General features: G+C 43.2%; 1 long non-coding RNA gene across 1 annotated transcript in view; it reads left to right on the forward strand.

Moving 5' to 3' along the window:
* Nucleotides 1–2361: 2361 nt before the first annotated feature.
* LOC133386769 (uncharacterized) overlaps nt 2362–17888 on the forward strand; it is a 72573-nt gene continuing 57046 nt past the window's right edge. The window contains exon 1 of the long non-coding RNA XR_009763282.1: nt 2362–2522. This is a non-coding gene — a long non-coding RNA (uncharacterized LOC133386769). The remainder of the gene's footprint in view (nt 2523–17888) is intronic.

Consider the following 17888-nt stretch of genomic DNA (forward strand, 5'->3'; position numbering starts at 1 on the left):
GCTTTAAAAGAAGATTAGACAAATTCATGGAGGACAGGGCTATCAATGGCTACTAGCCATGATGGCTGTGCTCTGCCACCCTAGTCAGAGGCAGCATGCTTCTGAAAACCAGTTGCCGGAAGCCTCAGGAGGGGAGAGTGTTCTTGCACTCGGGTCCTGCTTGCGGGCTTCCCCCAGGCACCTGGTTGGCCACTGTGAGAACAGGATGCTGGACTAGATGGGCCACTGGCCTGATCCAGCAGGCTCTTCTTATGTTCTTATGTTCTTGGCCCTCATAGTTCACTATGATAGATCCTAGTGCTATATCTACAGTAGAATCTGTAATTACCAGAATTTATCCTTTATGCAACTTTTGAGGCTTTAATCCCAAACACACTTTTCCTTTCCTCCAGAGAAGCTGGACTGCAAACTTGTTGACAGTTTTATTAACTTGAGCAGATTGAATGTTATTGAACATTCCATGCCATAATACCAGCTCCATTTCAGAAACTTCACCAATACAGTACAATACAATATAGATGGATAGGAGGGAACTAGCAAGTATTCACAGCTTTCCCACTCCCACATTGGGAAATGGAGGGCAATGCTTCTGCGTCAGAAGCTTCTATTGGAAATTAACTATTAGCCCTCCCACTTCGTATTGATGGTAGTGGGAAATCACACACACTTGGTTTTGAACTTATGAGCAGGACCCATAAATGAATTGCACCACTTTTGTCATTGTCACTGGCTCATCAGAAGGGTTGTCCCACCCCCCTTGGGAGAGATGGGGGGAATACAGAAAAACAAAACTAGGTACATGTATTGAAACACTTAAAATGGGTCCTATGTTACAGCAATGATCAAAAGATGGGATATGGATCTGAAAAGGATGAAAAATGACTGCTGTACACTTCTTGACTAGCAATGAGGTAGGGGGAGTAGAAAACTACATAAAAGATAAGAATGTCTCCATTTTCTATTCTTTCCTAGAATAAACATTTGGCTATCTATAAAAAAGCTAGTGATCAGAATGTATAATCAATAGATCCATGACAGGCTAAATAGTGACGGTTTATGAGTAATATTCGTTCTTGACCAGTACTTGACCAGTAGTGGAGCAGCCTGCTTGTAGAGACTCTACAACAAAGGTAACCAACATGGTACCTTCCAGATGTTGTGGGACTCCCATCAGCTCCAGCCACCATGGCTATCGGTCGGGGGTGATGGAAGTTGTAGTCCAATGACACCTGAAGGGCACCATGTTGGCTATCCCTGCTCTAGGAACACAGGAAACTGCCTTACATAATCAGATCAGACCAGTGCCCCTCCAGACTCAGGATAGTCAACACCAGGGATGGGAAACCTATAGACCTCCCAGATGTTGTTGAACTACAACTCCCATAATTCCTGACCATTGGCCATGTTGGTTGGGGCTGATGGAGTCCAACAATAGCTGCAGAGCCACAGGTTCACCATCCCTGGTCTATACTGAATGGTAGCAGCTGTTCAAGGATTCAGGCAGCTGTCTTTCCCAGTCCTGACCTGGAGACGCTGGGAACTGAACTTGGGATTTTCTGCATACAAAGTATGTGTTCCGTCACTGAGTTATAGTCCTTCCCCTTGTGAACCACCAAGCTGATCATAGCCCAATAACCAATAAGGTCTCAATAAGCCTTTTCTTGTTGCTTGTCTGGGCCTGCAAAAATAAATATATACATGACTGGTGGGCTCCATTCAGCTGGGTGGATCTTGGGTTTGTTTTTTATTGTTATTACACGAATATTCCATCTTTCCTCCAAGGAGCTGGGGTGCAGTATCTGCAGTAGGGCTAGGAAAGACACTCTGGCCACTTTTAGATGACCTCTTTATTGAGCATTCACCCTGTTTTGTTTGCAGGGAGATTAGACAACATTAGCTATCTAATGAGAATCCATTTTGATTTGTTTGCAGGGAGATTAGATGATGTTGCATCAAAGCAATTTTTATCCCCACTTTCCCTGTACATTTTCCTTACTGAAAAAAGTTGGATCTTGTGGGGAAGTGGGTTTGTTGCACAAGAACTGCCAGCCAGCTGTAACTGCACAACTTGAATTTGCCAGTGTGTGACTGAATCCCACCTAGAAAGAGCCCGGAAGCACCCTTTCCCTGAGATTCTGGAAAGCCATTGCCAGTCAGTGTAGAGCAGACAATACTAACCTGGATGGACCTACGGTCTTGAGAGTGTAAGTCAGCTTCCAATTTTCCTCTTTCACTACTGTTGTTGGAATTCAAGCACATAGGAATCTACCTTGTTCTGAGTCAGACCACTGATCCATCAAGGGCAGCAGCTCTCCAGATTGCAGACTGGGTGCTCTCCCAACCCTACCTGGAGATGCCAGGGATTAAATCTACGACCCTATGCATGCAAAGCAGACGCTCTACCAATGAGCTACAGTCCTTCTCCATATTCAGAACTAAGCCTGAAACAGCAGCGTAGAAATCAACAGGCTTGCCCTGGGAGTGGGGCCCACGGGCAAGGGCAGTTTTTATACAAACAGGAGGTAAGGCTGTTCCTAGACGAAACCACTTTGAGAAGTCGTTTTGTTTTGACTGTTCCCCTAAGCTAATTAACTCGCTGTCCCTACCAAACTAGCATGTCCTCAGAAGCCAAGGTTCAGCCCAAGACTTTTTCCGGACCAGCTATTTTTTACTGTGTGTGCGTGCGCGTCCATGCGGAGGTATTCCAACAGGCACCCACCCTGCTTGGTTCTGCTGATTTGTGTGAACTTTCTGGAGTGTTCCTCCCCCCCCCCGTTTCTTTTCGAGAGAGCTGCAGCTATGATGCAAAGTGGGAACTAATTAGCAATAGGCAATTTGTGTATTTTACCGCGGGTTCTATTGCCAATGGGCCTCCCCTTTAATCTTCTGCTTGACGGATCTTATGTTAAGGCCGATAAAACCAACTGCCTTACTTCAGCTCTTATCTACCGTTGAGCAATTATCAAGAGGCAATTATCTAACTGCAAGCCCAGTGACCATGAAAGATAAGTAGAGACAAACACACAGCTCTCGCTATTTCTTCTCTGCCTCACCTTCCCGTAGAACTTTTTTTTTAGACTCTTCTTTTAAAAAAAACACTGTATTCCCCCCATATATATATGTATGTATGTATATATGTGTCTGCGAAGCTGTTGAAAAGGCTTCATGCAGTTGGTTAGAGTGACTTTTTGTGGTTAGAGAAAACGCGAGATTGATAAATTTCTTGCGGGGGGGGGGGAACAGAGAAGACCCATCCGGACCACGCTTAGCAATGAAACTCTGGATAATTTTACATTTCCGCCACTAGGTGGTGCAAGAGGAATTCGCACCTCACACCACGAAAAGTTCGGCTCCATGATGCCGCCTCGTAGCTTCAGTGGGATTACTCTTGTTTTTCTGTCAAGTCTGCCTTTTTGCAGAGGGTTAAGAAGACTCTTGCTGCTAACGTTTCATTCCAAATAAATTTCTCGAGAACCCAGCAAGCTGACTTAAAGAGTCTGCCTTGATTTTAAGCAAACCGATAAGGGTAACAATGTTTTCTCTAGGAGAGGCGGCAACTCTAGTTGAAATGTGATTAATAGCTTTGGGAAGACTATGAGTTGTGGAAGTCTAGAGTGCTGTCGCTTGTAGTTAGGTCCCAGTGAAATTAATGTAAAAATGTTAAGTCATGACGAAGGGCGCCTCCAGATGGCCTGTTTTCTCAGCAGTCATACTGATTGGCTTGCACAAAGTTTGTGTGGAGGTTATAGGATGCCTACTCTTTATTGACCATTCCTTCTGATTTGTTTGTGGGGATGTGATAAGTCTTGAAGCCATTCGTTATCCCACACTTCTCTGCATTACCCTGTCACTTGCCTAACTGCAAAAAGTCAGTTTGTTTTTTTAAAATCTGTGTATTCGTTGCCCCAGAGTGCTTTAATCCACATTAATTACACAAATCTAAATTTCCAGCATGTGACTGAATCCTTCTTGCAAAGTAGTAACAGTCTGGAGGCAACCTAACTTAAGTCCCATTCAGGGGTATAGTTTTCCAGGGTCTCGGGAAGTCTTAGACCCCATACACTTTTGGCAGCCAGATCCCACCAGGGTACCTATGTCTCCATGTCTTCTAACATGCCTGCTTGCCCTTTCCTTCTGATTGGAGCTAGAGTGAAAAGAGGTGAGTCAGCCAATGAGAAGGCTTTTCTCATAGCTAACACACGCCTCTTTCATGCTGATTAGTTCCTAGGGTGTCTGCTGTTGTGGGAGGAGGCATTAACAAGGACAGAGAAGCAGAAAGCCATATTTAAACCTGGCCAGACTATTCTATAATCTTAGAAGGTTGTAAAATATTAGAAGGGGCTTGGCTGTGATTATAATGAAGGGACCATATACGTCTGATTTTGCCACTACACTACTGGTCCCATTGATTTCTGTGGGAATTTAATGTGACTCACTTTGTCTGGATCCAGCTGTAGGCATTTCACATTCACACATTGCAAATGCTTTCCTGTTCTGTTATATTGTGTGTACTAGTTGCTGGACTTCAACATGCATCCAGATTGGGCTTGTAGACTGACAACTAATTTGCTTGAGTGCCATATCTGACAAGCTCATTATACTGGGTCTGTGACTGTACAATAATAAATGAATGAATGACAAGCTCATTAAAATCTGCACAAGCATAGAATTAGTATGCATATGAAATTCTGAGAACTCTAATATTTGGGAATATTTATTTCAATTTTTCTCCCACTCCTTCTCAGTGGTTTATAGCGGGTAACAAAAGATTGAAATAAAGCATATGCATAAAAGCACACAAAACTAGCCAAGGTACAGTTTATTTATTTATTTATTAAATTTCTATACCGCCCCATAGCCGAAGCTCTCTGGGCGGTTTACAACAGAATAAAACATCAATATACAATTAGAACCACATATAGAATTCAAAACACACAAAAATACTAACGTTAAAATACTAATATTACAATGCATTTGCTTAATCCTGGCCAGTTCAATGCTAGCCCAGAGATGAAAGCTTTACAGCTCTTTCTGGAAGATATGCTGGTTTGGAATTCGATGTATGCCAAGGGGAAAGGAGTTCTACAACTGTAGGACAGCCAGTGAGAAGGGCAATAGATCAGTAGTATAACACATGCTTTGCATGCACAAGGTCTCAGGTTCAATCCCCAGCATCTCCATGTAGGTCTGGGGAAAAGTCTTGCCTGAAACTCTGGAAAGCTGGATGGAATGATACTATAAGGTAGCCTCCTAAAACATCTGTTTAGATGCCTTCACTGTTCAAACTTGGTATGTGTATGGCAAGGTGGAGGACCTTTTTCAGCCCAACAGCCACATTCCCTCATGTGCAACCTTCTGGGGGTCACATACCACCAGTGGTGGTTGTGGCCAGATGCACATCACTCTTCACCCACCATCCATGTAGGCAACAGGTATTTTCAGAGTTCAAGGACACAGGGAAAATCACTCGGGGGCATACAGCAGGGCTAGGGGGTGGCATGGCCTGTGAGGGCATGGCCAGGGTAGAGGTCTGTGGGCCAGATAAAGAGGTCTGGAGGGCCACGGGGGGGCTGGACTTAAGGTTCCCCACTCCTAGTTAAGAAGACCCTCTTGGATGTTGTGATGATACAAAGGAGGGAAGGCAAATCTCTCGTGTATTTAAGCCATTTAAAGCTTTCTGGATCAAACCCAGCATTTTGAAGTGTGCCTTCATATAGGTACACAATGTTAAGGTTTTTGTAACATTTCATAGGATGTATGCGCAGTCACCAAATTATCACAGACACAATTTGTTCATAATGTTTCTGTCCTTCTTTGGCTAGCAACCTACTCACTTAATGCACTTGTATTTTTGTCTATCAAATCCCAGTGGTTATATTAATGTAGCAAGAGATTTTGTATCCTAGTTATAAGTGTTGAATATTCTGTGAATTGTCTCAAAGTAAGTTGAGGAACCTGTCTAGCCGACTTGCGGAACAAATCAATGGCCACATGGAAGGGATGTTAATGAAATAGCCAAATTAACCTTGCGTATTTTATAAATACACTCAGATTCTGAAAGGACTCTGGCATGGACATGGTGCCAGAAGTATAAGCCTTAAAAGGTTGCCCTTCCTTATAAAATGAATAGAGCAGTAGGTGCTTTGTATTGATTTGCTGGGCATTTAAAGTGCTGTGTTTTATCTCTCTGAACACTTAGCAAATTTGTCATGTTGGTATTTAGCAGCACAACCGCTCATTATTTATTTTCCCAAACCTTTCTGGCATATCGCTTGAAGCCCTATTACACCTTCGGTGAGCACTGTTACAGTATGAAGGAATGATAATGCCCTTTCTGCTTAAATAAGCGTGACGGAATAACATCTCTATTCAGTGGAGGCGCCAGTGAAAGGAATGCCCTGGTGCCAAATGTAATACACAGTGTGGCTGATGGAGAGAAGTTGAATCTGATTCAAGAAGACTTGGAATATCCCTATGCTGTTTAAATGGGCATGGAACATCTTTGTATTTTGTTTTTGTGCCTCACAAAATGGTTTCAGATCTTCCTTAGGTAAAGGATAGGTGGTCTTACCTCATGGTGATATTATGAGGGTCAGTTGCACTTATTACAGCTGCTCATTGTGGCTAGTTCATGGCACATAGGATGCCTTTCTCTGTAGTTTCCAAGAGCTGTTGCTCACAAAAACTACTCAGGTATATTACTATACAACAACTATTTTGGTGTGTGTGATTAATTGTTTCTACTTATTCCTTTCTGTGTCTAGTGCTGAGTCACCACCTGGTAGTTGCTCTCCCAATCTGGTAATGTTTCCTCTTGGCACTTAGTTGTTTTTTCCTGCTTGCTTGCTTCTTCTTCTCTCTGATATAGCCACACATATACCGTCCTGTAGAGGAAAAGGGTAAGACGCCTCAGCTGTGGGGCTTCAAGGACAAAGGACATAATGCCATTCTGTGGCAACTAGGAATAGGCAAATCTGGAAGTTTCAGCTCTCCTTTTTCAGTCTTAAATTGAGTTCTCCACATTTCCACTTCAGTTTGTGATTTTTTTAAACTTCTCATCAGCATTTTAGTGCCAATTTCTCCAAACCCACACCTTTGTTTATGCCATTTTGCCTAATATAGTTGGCCACTGTGAGAACAGGATATTGGACTAGATGGGCCTTTGGCCTGATCCAGCAGGCTTTTCTTGCATTCTTAATGCATTTTTGTAAAGCAATTTCCCCTAATATAAAGCATTTTTATGTATTATTTTCATGTATATACATTTTTGCACACATGACTGTAGAACTGTGCTGCAAAATTTGGAGAAGTTTGAAGGATGACTGTGTTTTAGCCTGCGTATCATTTGAAATTGGGTGGATTCACCGTGAAATGCAAACAAAATAGAATTTCTCCTCCATCCTTACAATCAGCAACAATCAGCAACTTCCACTATCTTAGTAATTGGCCCCTCCGCACCAGGAAGGGAGTGACAAGCACATTAGGACATGAACATCCTGGGTGGTCTTCAGTTCAGAGTCGGGAAGAAGGTGGAATTGGGCAACTGCTCTCTGAACTCATCCCTTGTGGGCATGCTCTCCTCTTGCCTCTTAAGTGAGGAGGAACAGTTAAATGCAGAAGAAAGGGACTGAGACTGCTATTCCTAAAAAGTAGTTTTAAATTTCTCCTTCTGTTTACTGATTATTCCATGCCAATGTCTTCCAGCCACACATTAGTGTTACAAGGCATACCTGAGGTTTCTAACATTATCATGTACTGGGCAGTTCCTGAGGGAACATTAGAATGAAATTGTTTTCTACGATCTTTGAGAATGTATGGGACAGGGCTTCTGAGTTCATTCTAATGTGCACTCCAAAATTTAGCCTCAAGTCTAGAGAAAGTTAGTTTTGTTTAAAGTTAGAATCCTGTGTTCTTACCTGGATGTAAGGCTTACTAAATTAATTTGGGTTTGCTTCTGAGAAAGCATAAGATCAGCTGCACATCTAATTGAAAGTGGGAGGGATTTCAATGGGACTAACACTAATTTCAATGGGAACTAATATTCTTTGGATTGTGGAGATCGTTTGCAATCCATAATGAAAATCTATTATGCCTTGACTTAAAATGTATACTTCTGTTCCCTCTTTCTTTTTCCACAACAGTGATTAAAAACATACATTTTAGTGAACAGAGCAGTGGTTCCTCAAATTTTTCCCCATGGACCACTTGAAAGTTGGTCTTGATGGACCACTGATTTTTCTACCTGTTGTAGCAATTGTAATATGCTGTGTTAAGTGCTGTATGATTTTTAACTGTATTTTTATTGCTTCTTCTATTTCTTGTATTGTGTTTTATTGTATTACAGTTTGCATTCCATAGAATTCAAATTTTAATACAATAAAATACAATATAAGAAAAACAAGCAATGAAATACAATTTAAATCAATATGTATATTTAATGTGGACATGCCACGGACCACCTGAATGAAGCTTGAGGACCACTGGTGGTCCATGGACCACAGTTTGGGAACTCCTGGAGTATTGGTGGGTGCTGTCTAAATAATATTGCTATTGTAGTTGTTCACACCAGCCATTGCCACCACTAGTAGTAATACTAATAACTAGAGGCTGCTGCCCCTGCTCACTTAGCATGCCAACCCCACCTATACCCCATCCTACAACACCCCCAAGGCCTCCCACTACCTCCTCTGCCACGGCTGAGGGTCTTCAAACCTGCTCCTCCCCCTCCAAGTGTCTCTAAACCTACTCTTGTCTACAGGTGTCCAAGCTTCCCCCTCCTTCTCCATAGGTCTCCAAACCTGCCCCCACTCTCCACTTACCTTATGGTCTTGCTGCTGCCTGCTCACCTGCCCAGTAGACCCCCTCTGCTGCCCCTCTCATCATCATCACTGCCTCCTCCTTGTCGCACCATCACAGCCAAGCTTTGCCTCTCCTTGCCCTCCTTGCCTGTAAGTGTCATGCTACCTGTGAATGCTTTAGAGCATTATTTACAAAAATATAATATAGTCAGAAATCCATACTGCACTCTTTGACCTAATATAGGTATTGTCCTAATGTGGCTTTGGGGTCAACAGAACTACCTTTGGCTTTTTAAAAAAAAACCCCAAAATATACTGTAATAAAAAATAAAAATAAAATCCTACCTCAGTTCAACACAGACCGAATAGTTTTCTTCGTTTTGTCATTTTGATCTCATTCATGCCTTTCAGTTGCACCACACTACTGCATTAGCATGGCCACTTAATGCATCACCAAAAAATGACACTGTTTTGCATAATATTTGCATATGGAAATTTAGAAATAAGTACGATAATTCAAATAGGAATTATATTTCAGCATAACGGGAGAAGACTGTGACCTGTGTGCCTGCTTAATCTGCTGTCCAGGCTCTCGTCTTGCCCACCATTGAGATCAGTGAGGCTGGCAGGTGCAACAAAGAGGTCTTTCTTCATGGTGACCCCATATTCTCTCTGGTGATCCTGGAACTCTCTATCAGTGAATCTCTGGGAAGTTACCAAGGTTCGGTCATTCCAGAAGGCCTTGAAGACCTACTTATTTTTTGGTGGCCTATCATTGAACAACATTTTGGGACTGAGATGTTAATGTTGAGTTTTTTTAACTGTTGGTAGTGTGGCAGTCATGTCTTACTGCTGGCTTATTAATTTTGGGGAAATATAATGGTTATTTTTATGCGCTGTATACTTTATATTCTTATTGTATAATGTACCCAGTCTCTAAAGGATTGCATGGAGGAAGGTGGCTGATAATACTTTAAGTAAATAATTAACTGTGGATGGGTAACTTTAAGACTGCAGCTCTCCCTTTTTTAGACCAGATTTGGACTAGACAGCCTGTCAAATAGACTACCCCTTCAAACAGAGGACTGTCCTCTGACAGCCCGTCAAATAGAGGACTGTACAGTAGGACACGTGCCCACTGCCTGTACCCATCTGTGCCCAGCAGATGGTTCAGCTTTCAACAGAAAAGGGGATGGCAAAGGGGAAACTAAACTCCTGCCATACAGACCATTTGCAATGTCAATCCTTTCGCAATTTGTTATAATTGGTTAGAAGGAAAGAAAGAGAGTTGTTTGGGGGGAATTGAAGAAAAGTGAACAATGCAGAAAGCATCATCATCCAAAACCTTCTGCCATGTAACTTTATATTAGGGTTTTTTTTTAATGATGCCACTGCTGATCTCTCCAAGAACAACCATTCAAAGATGCCTTAGCTGGAAGTAAGGAGCGGGTCTTGTGCCATGGCTCAAGAAGCAGCACATAAAAGAGAGTTGTCAAACTTGCGCAGGCCTTCAGCAAGCCCCCTGAAGTTCTCAAGGGCTCTTGTTACTCTTTCAAACCACACAAAGTTTTTATGAAGCAGCTGTTTTCTCCCCTCCAACCATTCTAGCTCTTGTAGGAGTGGGGAGGGGAGAGAAAGCAAGGTGTGGGTCCCATCGATTCATCCACCTGAGATTTGGTGTGTGCTTTGTTTCATTATTAGGATGAAGGTAAAGTTGGCAAATATTCAACATGGGTGGCTTAAAGCATGACCTTGTTAATTCAAAATATAAAGGGAACAAAAATAAGCCGTTCCATTTAAAAGATAATGCATCTATCGTGTGGAAAGTGTACGAAAGCATTTATTCAAATGCAAGTGCCAAAGTGTTTGAACTAGCTAGGTATCTTTTGAGTGGGAGCCGTGAATGGAGGTAATAGATTTAATTATTAATTTTTCCATTGTTCCATTGTGTGCAGAGCAGACAGGGTTCAAGGCATAGCCATTCCCTGGCTTTCACAGATCTAATTTGTATAATTATTGCCTGCATAAAGAATGGCTCTAGTTCTTAACTCCCTCCCTCCCGCCCCTTCAAATATTATTTCAGGCCTGCATTCCATAAGCAGGAACACCTGCTGCTTCTTCAAAGTCAGCTGATTGTGTTCCGTGATGCAGCGCGAGATGCCGATTCCAACGCTCCTTTTTAAGCCTTTTTTGTCTAAATGAATGATCGTGCATCCTCTTAATTGTACTGAACAAATTACATTTGTCAAGGTCTATCTTTGTAAATAAATAACTAGAGACGTATTTATGCTGCTCAAGGTCTCTTGTTCCATTTGTGGGAGCCAGATGAACACGAAACAAAAGAGAACTTTCCTCTAAAAGCAATTATCTCCCTGCATTCCCATCAGGATAATTATATTGCAGGGAATTTTAAGAAGCTGCAGAAGTAGAATTGAATGCTTAAAAGCCATGTTTGCTGAATTGTTATGCAAAAGTTGAGCAGACAATACTGAATCATATTCATGGGCTCTACCACCAATGCGTCTGTATCTCTTGTTCAATGAAACTTTCAAAATACAAGTTGCAATGCAAGGCTGAAGCAAAGGGTACAAACAGGGGAAATGGAAAAATATCCACTGGAGTTGCATCCAGTTCAGACATAATGCAAAGTCATGATTTAGCATTAAATGCCGAGGCTGTCCTCACAGGAGCCCCTCGGGATTTCATGGAAACCATGACTTCCTGGGATCTGCACCTTAGTAATATAGGGCCTACCCATGTAGCCGGTCATGCTCTCGACCTTGTGTTTATCTCGGGGAGGATAGTGCTCTGAAAATGGGGGTGAATTCTTCTAACCCCGTGTCATGGTCAGATCCTATCTGGTGAATATAGATCTCTCAATGCCGCACGCCCTCCGCAGGGGACAAGGACCTATTAGAATGGTCCGCCCCAGATGCCTGATGGAGCCCAAAGGATTCCTGAATGCGCTGGGGGATATGGAGCTGACTGAAGGTCGCCCGGTCGAATCCCTGGTGATGGAGTGGAATAAGGAGATCGCCAGGGCGGTGGACCGGGTGGCTCCGAAACGTCCTCTCCCCCTGAACAGAACTCAGACAGCACCTTGGTATACACCACGGCTGCGGGGTCTGAGACAGGAGGTGAGACGACTTGAGCGCCGGTGGCGGAAATCTTGCAATGAAGACGATCAGACACGGGTTAGAGCAGCAATAGCTGCCTACCAGGTGGCAACAAAGGCAGCAAAGAAAAATTTCTTTGCTGCCTCTATTGCGTCGGCAGAGTGTTGTCCCAGGAGATTGTTCCAAGTGGTCTGAAGCCTGGTCGGTCCAGTTGCTCAGGAACCCATGGAACATTCTAAAATCTCCTGTGATACTTTTGCTAAACACTTTGCCGATAAAATCAAATGTCTGAAGAGCACGCTTCCGCTCGCCGTGGAGACAGGAAGTGGGCCAGAGTCGGCCAGTTGCATTCCGGTCTGTTGGGATCAGTTTCAGCCTCTTCTCTCTGAGGAAGTGGACAAGGTGCTCTGTACTGTGAAGCTGACCACCTGTCTGGTTGATCCTCGCCCATCATGGCTCATCATGAGCTGTAAAGAGAGACTGGGCGAAGGGATCAAGGTGGTGGTGAATGCATCCTTGCAAGAGGGTGCAATGCCATCAGCCCTCAAGGAAGCGCTAATAAAGCCCATCTTAAAAAAACCGTCCTTGGATCCCCAAGAGTTAAACAACTTTCGCCCAGTCTCTAATTTACCATTCTTGGGCAAGGTGATTGAGAGGGTGGTGGCTGCGCAATTACAGACACACTTGGAGGAAACGGATTATTTAGATCCATACCAATCGGGTTTTAGGACTGGTCATGGTACGGAAACAGCCTTGGTCGCTCTGGTAGATGATATGCGGAGGGCATTGGATAGGGGTGAATACACCTTCCTTGTCCTCCTGGACCTCTCAGCGGCTTTCGATACCGTTGACCACGGTATCCTTTTAAACCGCCTAGAGGGATTAGAAATAGGAGGCACTGTCTTGCAGTGGTTCCGTTCCTATCTCTCAGATAGGCAGCAACGGGTGGCATTGGGAGATGAGGTTTCAGACCCTTGGCCTCTTCATTGTGGAGTGCCACAGGGTTCTATCCTCTCTCCCATGCTATTCAACATCTATGTGAAACCGCTGGGAGCAATCATCAGGAGTTTTGGGTTGCAGTGCCATCAGTACGCAGTTGACACTCAGCTCTATCTCTCCTTTAAGTCCTCACCAGAGTTGGCTGTGAATACCATGTCCAAGTGCCTAGAATCCGTAAGTGGATGGATGGGAGAGAATAGGCTGAAGCTGAACCCCACAAGACTGAGGTATTACTTGTGGGAGATAAAAGGAGGTTAGGAATTACTGACCTGATGCTTGATGGGGTAAGTTTACCCCTGAAGGACCAGGTCCGCAGTCTTGGGGTCATACTTGACTCCCAGCTGTCCATGGAGGCTCAGATTACAGCAGTGAGCCGGGCAGCTTGGTATCAATTACATCTGATACGGAGACTGCGTCCCTATCTTCCTGTTCACCTGCTCCCTCAGGTGATACATGCCCTGGTCTCCTCTCGCTTAGACTACTGCAATGCGCTCTACGTGGGGTTACTCTTGAAAACGGTCCGGAAATTACAGCTGGTACAGAACGCGGCGGCATGCTTGATTACGCATAGCCGTCACTGGGATCATATCACCCCAGTGTTATTAGAGCTTCACTGGCTACCAGTTGTCTACCGGGCCCAATTCAAGGTGTTGGTGTTGACCTTTAAAATCCTATACGGTTTCGGCCCAGTATATCTGAAGGAACGCCTCCAGAATCACCGATTGTGCTGCCTGACGAGATCAGCCTCGCAAGACCTTCTCTCGGTCCCACCGGTGAGAACAGCTAGGCTGGTACGGACCAGAGAGAGGGCATTCTCTGTTGTGGCCCCCACCCTCTGGAACTCTCTCCCTTTCGATCTCAGACATGCTCCCTCCCTGTCCAGCTATCGCCGAGCCTTGAAGACCTGGCTGTTCAGGCAGGCCTACAAGATTGGGACAGATTAATTTATGTTACAATTGAATTAATGAATGGTTTTTTAGCTTAAAATTTGATTGTTGATGTATATGTATTGTTTTTATTCTTGTTGTTCGTCGCCTAGAGTGTCCCTAACCCGGACAGATAGGCGGCTGAAAAATAAAATTTATTATTATTATTATTAGCATTTCAGGAGCAAGGCTGCACAAGCCTTAGGCTTGTGAATTTCCTCTCTCCTTCTGCATAAGGAGCAGAACAAAACCAACCACAGTTGCTAGTGACATCCATAATTGGGAAATCAGTTTCTTCTAACTATGGTTAGTCAAAATGAGCCAGAATAGCAGACCATAGTTTGATACTGGCAGTGAGATGTCAATGTTTCAAAAATCTCTCCAGGGCTGACTGGGATTCCCTTGTGCCTCTTTTCAGAGGTTTAAGGAGTACAAGATAAAAATAAAATCAGTGCAACAAGAAGAAAAATAGGAGGAGGAGTATTAATGCTTCTTCCACCTGTACTGTTTTTCAGAAATACCCCTTCAAATGATACTCACATATAATGTGGGAGGTACTCTGCCCCCCCCAATCTTCCTTGATACAGTTAGATTTTTTTTTCTTCCAGTGGATGGAGACTGGGAGAGGGGACTGGAAGGAGCAGCAGTGATCTAGTTTCTCACTTCAGGGAACAATATCTGCAAAAAACTAAAAAAAAAAATTAAATGTAAAAGCCAAAACTGTGTAAGGGAAAGGACTGTGCCCCAGATCATAATTGGCCATTCAACCAGAAAATGGCAAGTACTGCAAAGAGTCAGGGCATCTCCAACTATGTCATCCAACTGCTTCTTGGGCCAAATGTTCCACCAGCTACATCAATTTATTGCTCATGCTTGCAAAAATTGCACCGCTGCTCTATATCAAAAGAGACAGAAAAACCCTGGGGGAAGCACAGGGTAACAATTCAGTTATGATGCCACATAGGCACTTTGTAAAAAGTGATTGAACAAAGAATAGCTGTTCCAGTATAAACATTAGTATGGAATAACTATATAGGAATGTATTTTATAATGATTATGGCTAAGTAGTGAGAATGTTTGCCTGCTATTGCAGTTAACAGTTGTGTGCATCTTAATTGATCCTATTGGATTTCATTATTGTATGAAACAGTGGCTCCTGCATTCAAGCAGGGCTTTGTTTCAGACTGTGCTTGGCAGTAGTGATAGCTGCAGCATCTTGTTCCCAATTGGTCCATTCAAATGCTGACTCAGAATCTCCACAAGCAGTGTATGGGCCATGTTCACGTCTTCAGGGGAGGTAGCCTTGGAGAATCACAAGAGAACACATTTCCCACTATGGTGTGAAGGCCTCAGTCATCCAATAGAGCAAGGAGTTGCCAACCTTTTGCAGCCTTTGGTCTCATTTGCAAAGTGGAGAAAGCACTGTGGGCACCACACTCATACAGCAACCAAGCACATACTGCAGTCTGTTCTATTGGCTACAATAAAATGCTTCTTTCAAGTCTAATTTCAGCAGGGGAGGGGTGGAGGAGGTGATCCTTAGGGTGCCAGGGAAGGCCTCTGTGAGCATATGTATACCCACTGCAACATTGGTGACCTCTCCAATAGATATGTGGATGCAAAGGGTTAGAGGTCCATTATAAATATGGAGTCTGCTGCTCTATTTGTCGTTTGGTTTCTGGATTGAACAGATAGGAGTTCCCCATACACCCAATCCTGCAAGATAGTCCACAATGATGCCCTTGTAAAGCGGTATTGAAAAATGCTGAGAAGTCCAGGACAGTCACAGACTGTTGAGATGTTCAGGAGCATTGCTCACTTTGTCCAACTCCTGCCAAAAGTTTGAACAGGGTGAATTCTATCTGAAAACCTAGTCTAGTCCAAGCCCAAATTGAGCTGGCTCTGTATGATAATCTTTATCCAAGATAGTACAGAGCTGACCTGTCACAATCTGTTCTACAATATTACCCACAAATGGAATACTGGATTCTAGCCTGAAATTTCTTGGATCTGATGACTCCAAGAACAGATTTTTCAGCAAAGATCTTACAATGACCTCTTTCAGGGCTCATGGAACTGATCCTTCTCTGGGACAAGCATTTTGTACCAAAGCTGTCTAGATGCTCCTAGTGAGTTAGAATTAGCCAGAATAGGCAAGAGTTTAGAGTTAAGTTTATTGGGTGAACAGCTGCAAGAAACTTGCCTATATTCTCAGGTTGCAGCAACTGAAACTCATCCGAGTAATTATAATGATCCCCCAGACACAGCTTGGAATTGCTCTGCAAGTAATGTGAAGTCCAGCTCAATATGAAGCACTTTATCCACAAGCTGTGAAGATCACAGTGGGCCACTAACCCATCAGCCACTGCAGTGGAGCATCCAGATTACCCATGGCCTCAAACTACTAGGAGAAGCTCCATTAGCTAACACCGTATCAATGCAGCAAGAGCAGCTGTGTTTCAGAGTGGGGATTTAAACAGAAGAGGACAGAATGGGTAGCTAGTTTGAACAGGGAGGCCAGTTAATAAGGTCAGAAGAGGTGTAACAGTTGCCTTAATCCTAAATTTGCAGGTATTTCTTTTGTATGGGAAATTGTTGCTGGATTACAACTCCCATTATTTCCAGACATTGTTCAACTCCCATCAGCCTCTGCCAGAAAGGCCAGTGGTCGGGGATAATGGGAACTATAGTCCAGCAATATCTGGAGGGCCACAGGCTCTCCACCTTTGTTATACATACTTACCTGAGGATAAGTTTTATTGAACATATGTAGACATGTACTTTTGGTCATACTTATTCCCACTGAAATAAATGTAAAAAGCTAGTCTTGATTAACCTCACATAGACTGGACACATTCGTGTTCCAGTCACAACAAAGAGGTATAATATCTAGATACCCTAAATGACTGTGCCCTAGAACAGTTGGTCATGGAACTGTCCAGAGGGGTGGCAACCTTGGACTTAATCTTAAATGGCATCCAGGACAAGTGAAACAAGTGTTATTGAACCAGTCAGGAGCAATGACCATAGGGCTATTAAAATAATTATACATATACATGGCCAATAGCCAAGAAAATCCAACACAGTCACATTTGACTTCAAAAGAGGAATTCCCCTCCAAATTAGGGATTAGTACAATATTAGGCGCTCAGCTGGTGTGTGTACCACAGATCAAGAAGGGTACCATCAGGGCCAAGAGGATGCTGGTGTGGTTAATTAGCAGAGTCAAATAAGCTGTTAGAAGTCAGAAGACTTCAAAAATGGAAGTCTTGTCCAAATCAGAAGGACAAAAAGAAACACAAACATTTGCAAAAAGAAATGCAAGCAGACAATAAGGGATGCTAAAAAGGAATATGAGGACACATTGCTAAAATCATAAAGACCCAAAACAACAAAATCTTTAAATACATTAGTAGCAGGAGACCAGCTAGGGTGGCAGTTGAACTCTTGGATGACAAGGGAGTCGAAGGTATGCTAAAGGAGCATATTGAAGAGAAGCCAAATCAATTCTTTGTATCTGTCTTCACAGTGGAGAAGATAGAAAGCAGATCCCTGAACCTGAACTAACTTTTGCAGAAAATGGGGAATTGAGCCAAATAGTGGTAGTGAGAGATAAAGTTCTAGGCTTTATTGAGAAAATAAAAACGAAGAAATCACCAGGCCCAGATAGCACCCACCTGAGAATTCTTAAACAACTCAAATATAAAATTACTGATTTTCTAACAAAATACATGACTTGTCCCTCAGATTAGCCTCTATACCTGAGGCCTTTGAAGCTCCTGAAAATTACAGGCCAGTTAGCTGACCCAGTTGACATAGTGTACCCAGACTTTCAACAAAGCTTTCAACAAGGTACTTCACCAAAGCCTCCTGAGTATGCTTAGAAGCCATGGAATAAGATTAGAGGTCTTCATGTGGATCAGGAGCTGGTTAAATAACAGGAAGCAGAGAGTAGGAATAAATATATACTTCTTCCAATGGAGGGATGTAGAAAGTAGATCGGTATTGGGACCTGTGTTTTTAACTTTTTTATAAACAATCCAGAGTTA

This window comes from Rhineura floridana, chromosome 6, assembly GCF_030035675.1.
Source record: "Rhineura floridana isolate rRhiFlo1 chromosome 6, rRhiFlo1.hap2, whole genome shotgun sequence".
NCBI classification, from domain to species: Eukaryota; Metazoa; Chordata; class Lepidosauria; order Squamata; family Rhineuridae; genus Rhineura; species Rhineura floridana.